At 38.7% G+C, this 10,045-nt stretch overlaps 3 long non-coding RNA genes across 6 annotated transcripts; all 3 read left to right on the top strand.

The window, feature by feature from the left end:
- Window positions 1-317: 317 nt before the first annotated feature.
- LOC306695381 lies at window positions 318-2,726 on the top strand. Of its 2 annotated transcripts, XR_013767070.1 has the most exons (7): window positions 318-375; window positions 1,288-1,357; window positions 1,496-1,555; window positions 1,659-1,689; window positions 2,013-2,057; window positions 2,155-2,258; window positions 2,485-2,726. It is a non-coding gene; the product is annotated as an uncharacterized lncRNA (long non-coding RNA). The 2 variants fall into 2 exon arrangements; XR_013767071.1 differs by having other exon boundaries at window positions 1,496-1,689.
- A 651-nt stretch (window positions 2,727-3,377) lies between these two features.
- Window positions 3,378-5,786, top strand: LOC306695432. Of its 2 annotated transcripts, XR_013767072.1 has the most exons (7): window positions 3,378-3,435; window positions 4,348-4,417; window positions 4,556-4,615; window positions 4,719-4,749; window positions 5,073-5,117; window positions 5,215-5,318; window positions 5,545-5,786. It is a non-coding gene; the product is annotated as an uncharacterized lncRNA (long non-coding RNA). The 2 variants fall into 2 exon arrangements; XR_013767073.1 differs by having other exon boundaries at window positions 4,556-4,749.
- Window positions 5,787-6,437: 651 nt separating this feature from the next.
- LOC306694433 lies at window positions 6,438-8,846 on the top strand. Of its 2 annotated transcripts, XR_013767043.1 has the most exons (7): window positions 6,438-6,495; window positions 7,408-7,477; window positions 7,616-7,675; window positions 7,779-7,809; window positions 8,133-8,177; window positions 8,275-8,378; window positions 8,605-8,846. It is a non-coding gene; the product is annotated as an uncharacterized lncRNA (long non-coding RNA). The 2 variants fall into 2 exon arrangements; XR_013767044.1 differs by having other exon boundaries at window positions 7,616-7,809.
- Window positions 8,847-10,045: the final 1,199 nt, after the last annotated feature.

Here is a 10,045-nt window from a genome sequence, read left to right as displayed (position 1 = left end):
CTGAGGTAGGTGATCATATCCTCAATGTGAAGCTGTCTCTGATAATAGGAACAAGCTCAATATGCATCATCTCTGTGTTAAATGGCTGTTGTCTTACTAGCAGCTGGTAGAAAACTCCCCGTCAGGGAATCGAACCCTGGTCTTCTGCGCGGCACCCGGGGATTCTTTAGCTAAAAATCCCTAAACCGTTTCCCATTCATTTTCAATGGTAGCACTAAACTGCTACGGAAGTAATATATTTTTGGCCACCAGCGGCGCTGTGGTGCCGTTTTGAGAGTGACAGACTTTCTCCGGTGTTTGTCAGTCAGTCGCAGCCTGGAAAAAGCATCGACAGCCCGCATTTTCTGGAGCTCTTCGCTGTGACTACGTTAAACGGTAAGTCATTAAAATGAATAACAATGAATTAAAATGTCATGATAATTAGTCTGGGCTGTCTGATATTCACTTGAAAGCTATAAAGATAAAGTACATTTTGTGTTATTGTGTCGAAGTCGGACTTCTGTATGAGTTCCTTAATTTACACGCTAACGTAACGTAATCTGGAGCCGTTAACGTCCAACTTTGATGCGTTTTTGTGACCAAAAGTATCAAGTTAACACGAACGTGCATTCAAATGAAGTAAGTTAGCATTTACTACTGTACGTCAGTGAATATCGAGGCGGACTTGCGGCCGGTTAACGTCAGATATACTCTGGACGTTACTTTACGGACACGTAACGAAAGAACAACAAGCTATGACCGGACCCGGTGCTTCATGTGAATCACGTTAACGTTAAATAAACACGCACGTCTCCGTTGTATCACGTCACGTATCGTTATTAATTCATGTAGTTCATAGTTATGTACTTTAAATGCTCCACGTGTGTTTGACAGCATTAGTTACTAGTTACTTAGCAGATTAAAGATATACTCAACTAATAAATTATGTGTTATTACAGATTAAACTACCAGCAGTATATACAGTCTTTAAAGTGATGAACACATTAATACCTCAATAATTATAATAATATCATTTATAATATTCTGCATCATGACTACTTTTTATTTTTGCTCCTTAAAGTTTATTTTTTGTACTTTTACTTCAGTCAGACATTGAGTTAGTAAGATTTGAATGCAGGACTTTTACTTCGAATATTTACACCATGTGGTGGTATTCATACATATTTTTTTCGTGAAGTACAAGATGTGTAGACTTTCTCCATCACTGTTAAAATAATGTTGTTCATTACATTATACAAGAAGATATTCATCTAATGATATTCTGATTCTTTTCTGTTTGCATCTCAGTGATGGATGGAGATGAAGATGAAGAGAAGGATGCTGAGGATCTCTCCTTCAAAGCAACATGTGCAGATCTGTGAGGAAACGTTTGCTGTCTTTTATTTCCTTGTTTCTACCACCTGAAGATTTAAAGACCGTTACAGTTCAGCCGGTTTGCTATTAACCGTGTATTCTATTCAGTATATATGATGTGTTTTTTGTTTGTGGTTAACAGCTGTTTCTGCATCATCATCATCAACAGCCAGACAACAGCAGGCTTCAGGAACAAAAAGAGGTTTTTAACCAAAAACATTCTGCCGTGGGACCATGACTTCTTCTCCCACATGAAGACTTGAAGCGTTCTGTCTCATGTTTTGGTGTTCTGCTTGTTGTCCTAGTGACTATGAACTGATACCAGTCATGATGAGGGTACGTATCACTCTTAGTTTTCTTATATGGATAAAAAGAAACAACATGTATGTATGAGGCTGCTGTGTTACTAACTACTGAATGCATGTGTATGAAGTGTGCCGTGTTGCTTCACCTGCCTACTAGGTTACATCACAATGACTGGCGACTGAATATTAACCATTGAAACACAAACACGTATGAATGAAGTATAATCTTTATATATTAATGTGAGAAACAGTCTGTTTCATTGGATAAGGCTGAGAAAGGTGAAGTAACAATACTAACATAGTGTTTCTATATTGTCAACATATAAATGACTTACAAGGTTTTTTCCGTTGTAGAACCATCTGCTGCACCAACTCATCTGAAGGGTTCACAAGTAGATGGTAAATGCATCCAACATTTAAACATATCTGTCATATTCACTGTGCTCATAACATTATAAACCATTGATTGTGTTTTGTGATCCTTCTCTCCTTGCAGCCGCTGCTCTGTAGAGAGACCTGAGCCTGTTCCCCAGGAGCTCATGTGTCTGCTGCCAGAAGGAGCGGCTCGTCCATCAACAGAGGCGACTGTCGCAGTTCCTGGTGTGTATTATTTGCATCTTAAAATATCCTAAATGTAGTGTCCCATCAAAACTGTTGTTAATTCTTTAAAGTTACTGCTGCACTGTATTCAGACAAAAAGTAGGCGGCACTCCAGTGTCCAGCTTGCTGAGTTTCACGGACTACAGTGTAGATGTCATGTTACATTCTTGCTTCATGTTACTGTCAATAATAATAACAACATGTTTAATATTCTCTGTGGTGTCAGAGGACCCCTGATTTCTCCTGAGACGTCTGCAGAGCCCGGTCAACTGTCACCTGCACAGAGAGATCAATGTTAGTATTAGAATGTTTTTCATGTCAAAAAGATTAAATCAGGACGCACCCAAAATCGTACTGATTTGCTCTGTTTATTCTTGTCTGACTAGGTGAGAGGTGGATTCATTTTTGTATTTGTTCTACATATTTGTGTTGTGTATTTGCACTATGGGCTCTGTGTTCAACATTTACTGTCCCTGTTGTGTTTAATAAATTATTTTTTGTTCACTAATGTCTACATGTCTCATTAATAAGTGAATCAGCGAACAGCAAATACATATTTAATTGAAGTAATTAAGTTATTGCAATTTAAATGTTCATAATTAGGAAAACTGCAATATAATGGGTTAATAGACATAAATAAGTCAAGTACTTGATAATCTATCTGCCAATACAATCTAGTGATAATCAGTAAACAACAAAGTTGGATAAACATTTCTTGATTTATAAATAGCTCTTTATCATTGATGTGTGGCTTAGACCCAACTGAGACTCGAGCCTGCGTCCAGGAGCTGAAACCAGCGCTGTGAAAATGGATTTTGGACTTTGAACATGATGCAATTTCATTGGCTGTCAGCGAATGCCAACTATATGGCTTGCCCTGGACGGCATTTGAACATGCTGCAATTTCATTGGCTGTCAGCGTATGCCAACTATACACGGCTTCCCCCCGCGCGGCACCCGGGGATTCTTTAGCTAAAAATCCCTAAACCGTTTCCCATTCATTTTCAATGGTAGCACTAAACTGCTACGGAAGTAATATATTTTTGGCCACCAGCGGCGCTGTGGTGCCGTTTTGAGAGTGACAGACTTTCTCCGGTGTTTGTCAGTCAGTCGCAGCCTGGAAAAAGCATCGACAGCCCGCATTTTCTGGAGCTCTTCGCTGTGACTACGTTAAACGGTAAGTCATTAAAATGAATAACAATGAATTAAAATGTCATGATAATTAGTCTGGGCTGTCTGATATTCACTTGAAAGCTATAAAGATAAAGTACATTTTGTGTTATTGTGTCGAAGTCGGACTTCTGTATGAGTTCCTTAATTTACACGCTAACGTAACGTAATCTGGAGCCGTTAACGTCCAACTTTGATGCGTTTTTGTGACCAAAAGTATCAAGTTAACACGAACGTGCATTCAAATGAAGTAAGTTAGCATTTACTACTGTACGTCAGTGAATATCGAGGCGGACTTGCGGCCGGTTAACGTCAGATATACTCTGGACGTTACTTTACGGACACGTAACGAAAGAACAACAAGCTATGACCGGACCCGGTGCTTCATGTGAATCACGTTAACGTTAAATAAACACGCACGTCTCCGTTGTATCACGTCACGTATCGTTATTAATTCATGTAGTTCATAGTTATGTACTTTAAATGCTCCACGTGTGTTTGACAGCATTAGTTACTAGTTACTTAGCAGATTAAAGATATACTCAACTAATAAATTATGTGTTATTACAGATTAAACTACCAGCAGTATATACAGTCTTTAAAGTGATGAACACATTAATACCTCAATAATTATAATAATATCATTTATAATATTCTGCATCATGACTACTTTTTATTTTTGCTCCTTAAAGTTTATTTTTTGTACTTTTACTTCAGTCAGACATTGAGTTAGTAAGATTTGAATGCAGGACTTTTACTTCGAATATTTACACCATGTGGTGGTATTCATACATATTTTTTTCGTGAAGTACAAGATGTGTAGACTTTCTCCATCACTGTTAAAATAATGTTGTTCATTACATTATACAAGAAGATATTCATCTAATGATATTCTGATTCTTTTCTGTTTGCATCTCAGTGATGGATGGAGATGAAGATGAAGAGAAGGATGCTGAGGATCTCTCCTTCAAAGCAACATGTGCAGATCTGTGAGGAAACGTTTGCTGTCTTTTATTTCCTTGTTTCTACCACCTGAAGATTTAAAGACCGTTACAGTTCAGCCGGTTTGCTATTAACCGTGTATTCTATTCAGTATATATGATGTGTTTTTTGTTTGTGGTTAACAGCTGTTTCTGCATCATCATCATCAACAGCCAGACAACAGCAGGCTTCAGGAACAAAAAGAGGTTTTTAACCAAAAACATTCTGCCGTGGGACCATGACTTCTTCTCCCACATGAAGACTTGAAGCGTTCTGTCTCATGTTTTGGTGTTCTGCTTGTTGTCCTAGTGACTATGAACTGATACCAGTCATGATGAGGGTACGTATCACTCTTAGTTTTCTTATATGGATAAAAAGAAACAACATGTATGTATGAGGCTGCTGTGTTACTAACTACTGAATGCATGTGTATGAAGTGTGCCGTGTTGCTTCACCTGCCTACTAGGTTACATCACAATGACTGGCGACTGAATATTAACCATTGAAACACAAACACGTATGAATGAAGTATAATCTTTATATATTAATGTGAGAAACAGTCTGTTTCATTGGATAAGGCTGAGAAAGGTGAAGTAACAATACTAACATAGTGTTTCTATATTGTCAACATATAAATGACTTACAAGGTTTTTTCCGTTGTAGAACCATCTGCTGCACCAACTCATCTGAAGGGTTCACAAGTAGATGGTAAATGCATCCAACATTTAAACATATCTGTCATATTCACTGTGCTCATAACATTATAAACCATTGATTGTGTTTTGTGATCCTTCTCTCCTTGCAGCCGCTGCTCTGTAGAGAGACCTGAGCCTGTTCCCCAGGAGCTCATGTGTCTGCTGCCAGAAGGAGCGGCTCGTCCATCAACAGAGGCGACTGTCGCAGTTCCTGGTGTGTATTATTTGCATCTTAAAATATCCTAAATGTAGTGTCCCATCAAAACTGTTGTTAATTCTTTAAAGTTACTGCTGCACTGTATTCAGACAAAAAGTAGGCGGCACTCCAGTGTCCAGCTTGCTGAGTTTCACGGACTACAGTGTAGATGTCATGTTACATTCTTGCTTCATGTTACTGTCAATAATAATAACAACATGTTTAATATTCTCTGTGGTGTCAGAGGACCCCTGATTTCTCCTGAGACGTCTGCAGAGCCCGGTCAACTGTCACCTGCACAGAGAGATCAATGTTAGTATTAGAATGTTTTTCATGTCAAAAAGATTAAATCAGGACGCACCCAAAATCGTACTGATTTGCTCTGTTTATTCTTGTCTGACTAGGTGAGAGGTGGATTCATTTTTGTATTTGTTCTACATATTTGTGTTGTGTATTTGCACTATGGGCTCTGTGTTCAACATTTACTGTCCCTGTTGTGTTTAATAAATTATTTTTTGTTCACTAATGTCTACATGTCTCATTAATAAGTGAATCAGCGAACAGCAAATACATATTTAATTGAAGTAATTAAGTTATTGCAATTTAAATGTTCATAATTAGGAAAACTGCAATATAATGGGTTAATAGACATAAATAAGTCAAGTACTTGATAATCTATCTGCCAATACAATCTAGTGATAATCAGTAAACAACAAAGTTGGATAAACATTTCTTGATTTATAAATAGCTCTTTATCATTGATGTGTGGCTTAGACCCAACTGAGACTCGAGCCTGCGTCCAGGAGCTGAAACCAGCGCTGTGAAAATGGATTTTGGACTTTGAACATGATGCAATTTCATTGGCTGTCAGCGAATGCCAACTATATGGCTTGCCCTGGACGGCATTTGAACATGCTGCAATTTCATTGGCTGTCAGCGTATGCCAACTATACACGGCTTCCCCCCGCGCGGCACCCGGGGATTCTTTAGCTAAAAATCCCTAAACCGTTTCCCATTCATTTTCAATGGTAGCACTAAACTGCTACGGAAGTAATATATTTTTGGCCACCAGCGGCGCTGTGGTGCCGTTTTGAGAGTGACAGACTTTCTCCGGTGTTTGTCAGTCAGTCGCAGCCTGGAAAAAGCATCGACAGCCCGCATTTTCTGGAGCTCTTCGCTGTGACTACGTTAAACGGTAAGTCATTAAAATGAATAACAATGAATTAAAATGTCATGATAATTAGTCTGGGCTGTCTGATATTCACTTGAAAGCTATAAAGATAAAGTACATTTTGTGTTATTGTGTCGAAGTCGGACTTCTGTATGAGTTCCTTAATTTACACGCTAACGTAACGTAATCTGGAGCCGTTAACGTCCAACTTTGATGCGTTTTTGTGACCAAAAGTATCAAGTTAACACGAACGTGCATTCAAATGAAGTAAGTTAGCATTTACTACTGTACGTCAGTGAATATCGAGGCGGACTTGCGGCCGGTTAACGTCAGATATACTCTGGACGTTACTTTACGGACACGTAACGAAAGAACAACAAGCTATGACCGGACCCGGTGCTTCATGTGAATCACGTTAACGTTAAATAAACACGCACGTCTCCGTTGTATCACGTCACGTATCGTTATTAATTCATGTAGTTCATAGTTATGTACTTTAAATGCTCCACGTGTGTTTGACAGCATTAGTTACTAGTTACTTAGCAGATTAAAGATATACTCAACTAATAAATTATGTGTTATTACAGATTAAACTACCAGCAGTATATACAGTCTTTAAAGTGATGAACACATTAATACCTCAATAATTATAATAATATCATTTATAATATTCTGCATCATGACTACTTTTTATTTTTGCTCCTTAAAGTTTATTTTTTGTACTTTTACTTCAGTCAGACATTGAGTTAGTAAGATTTGAATGCAGGACTTTTACTTCGAATATTTACACCATGTGGTGGTATTCATACATATTTTTTTCGTGAAGTACAAGATGTGTAGACTTTCTCCATCACTGTTAAAATAATGTTGTTCATTACATTATACAAGAAGATATTCATCTAATGATATTCTGATTCTTTTCTGTTTGCATCTCAGTGATGGATGGAGATGAAGATGAAGAGAAGGATGCTGAGGATCTCTCCTTCAAAGCAACATGTGCAGATCTGTGAGGAAACGTTTGCTGTCTTTTATTTCCTTGTTTCTACCACCTGAAGATTTAAAGACCGTTACAGTTCAGCCGGTTTGCTATTAACCGTGTATTCTATTCAGTATATATGATGTGTTTTTTGTTTGTGGTTAACAGCTGTTTCTGCATCATCATCATCAACAGCCAGACAACAGCAGGCTTCAGGAACAAAAAGAGGTTTTTAACCAAAAACATTCTGCCGTGGGACCATGACTTCTTCTCCCACATGAAGACTTGAAGCGTTCTGTCTCATGTTTTGGTGTTCTGCTTGTTGTCCTAGTGACTATGAACTGATACCAGTCATGATGAGGGTACGTATCACTCTTAGTTTTCTTATATGGATAAAAAGAAACAACATGTATGTATGAGGCTGCTGTGTTACTAACTACTGAATGCATGTGTATGAAGTGTGCCGTGTTGCTTCACCTGCCTACTAGGTTACATCACAATGACTGGCGACTGAATATTAACCATTGAAACACAAACACGTATGAATGAAGTATAATCTTTATATATTAATGTGAGAAACAGTCTGTTTCATTGGATAAGGCTGAGAAAGGTGAAGTAACAATACTAACATAGTGTTTCTATATTGTCAACATATAAATGACTTACAAGGTTTTTTCCGTTGTAGAACCATCTGCTGCACCAACTCATCTGAAGGGTTCACAAGTAGATGGTAAATGCATCCAACATTTAAACATATCTGTCATATTCACTGTGCTCATAACATTATAAACCATTGATTGTGTTTTGTGATCCTTCTCTCCTTGCAGCCGCTGCTCTGTAGAGAGACCTGAGCCTGTTCCCCAGGAGCTCATGTGTCTGCTGCCAGAAGGAGCGGCTCGTCCATCAACAGAGGCGACTGTCGCAGTTCCTGGTGTGTATTATTTGCATCTTAAAATATCCTAAATGTAGTGTCCCATCAAAACTGTTGTTAATTCTTTAAAGTTACTGCTGCACTGTATTCAGACAAAAAGTAGGCGGCACTCCAGTGTCCAGCTTGCTGAGTTTCACGGACTACAGTGTAGATGTCATGTTACATTCTTGCTTCATGTTACTGTCAATAATAATAACAACATGTTTAATATTCTCTGTGGTGTCAGAGGACCCCTGATTTCTCCTGAGACGTCTGCAGAGCCCGGTCAACTGTCACCTGCACAGAGAGATCAATGTTAGTATTAGAATGTTTTTCATGTCAAAAAGATTAAATCAGGACGCACCCAAAATCGTACTGATTTGCTCTGTTTATTCTTGTCTGACTAGGTGAGAGGTGGATTCATTTTTGTATTTGTTCTACATATTTGTGTTGTGTATTTGCACTATGGGCTCTGTGTTCAACATTTACTGTCCCTGTTGTGTTTAATAAATTATTTTTTGTTCACTAATGTCTACATGTCTCATTAATAAGTGAATCAGCGAACAGCAAATACATATTTAATTGAAGTAATTAAGTTATTGCAATTTAAATGTTCATAATTAGGAAAACTGCAATATAATGGGTTAATAGACATAAATAAGTCAAGTACTTGATAATCTATCTGCCAATACAATCTAGTGATAATCAGTAAACAACAAAGTTGGATAAACATTTCTTGATTTATAAATAGCTCTTTATCATTGATGTGTGGCTTAGACCCAACTGAGACTCGAGCCTGCGTCCAGGAGCTGAAACCAGCGCTGTGAAAATGGATTTTGGACTTTGAACATGATGCAATTTCATTGGCTGTCAGCGAATGCCAACTATATGGCTTGCCCTGGACGGCATTTGAACATGCTGCAATTTCATTGGCTGTCAGCGTATGCCAACTATACACGGCTTCCCCCCGCGTGACAAGCAGAGATACTGTCCACTATACTAACGAGGACTGCTCTAGCAGTATCTTTGGCTAGTAAAAAAAAAGTGGCGCTGTTCTGGCCTTTAAAGGGAATTCTTAGAGCTATACAGGGGAGGCTTTAAGTGTAGTAGACATTGACTGTCACTCAATGACACAGCAGCTGTGACTGAATCCATTCGGAAATCATGTCGTCTGGCATCTGAAATGTTTGCAATCAAGTGTGAATAGTGCATTGAGCCTGGGCACGTGCGTAAAAGTGGTTTTCAGTGGTTTCCGTAGTGTAGTGGTTATCACGTTCGCTTCACATGCGAAAGGTCCCCCGTTCGAAACTGGGTGGAAACACTATTCTTTGTCTCTGCTTACTCGACACAATAAAGCTCTACTTAGTGCCCCAGGGTTAGCTTTCCCTCCACACAATCAAAGTCTTCTGAGCTGCATTCCTAGGAAACTGGATGAAAAGAAGCACTATGTGAATAATGTTTTCTCTCAGAGATACTTGAACTCTGTCATTTGGGGCAGCCACTCACTCCCACACAGGGCTGAGGAATCCTCCACTTTCTGGTTGAGAACCACGGCTTGATAATTGTAGGTGCTAACTGTAATCCTGCCTGATGAAGCCAGCCTGATGAAGCCAATAGATCAACATCATCTGCAAAGAGCAGAGAAGCAGTTCTGAGGTCCCCCAGCTGCAACTCGAATTGTGTTGGTC

Source organism: Pholis gunnellus (assembly GCF_910591455.1).
Source record: "Pholis gunnellus genome assembly, chromosome: 4".
Taxonomy (NCBI): Eukaryota; Metazoa; Chordata; class Actinopteri; order Perciformes; family Pholidae; genus Pholis; species Pholis gunnellus.
The sequence above is the reverse complement of the archived record's forward strand: the minus strand, read 5'-3'. Positions and strand labels throughout refer to the sequence as shown.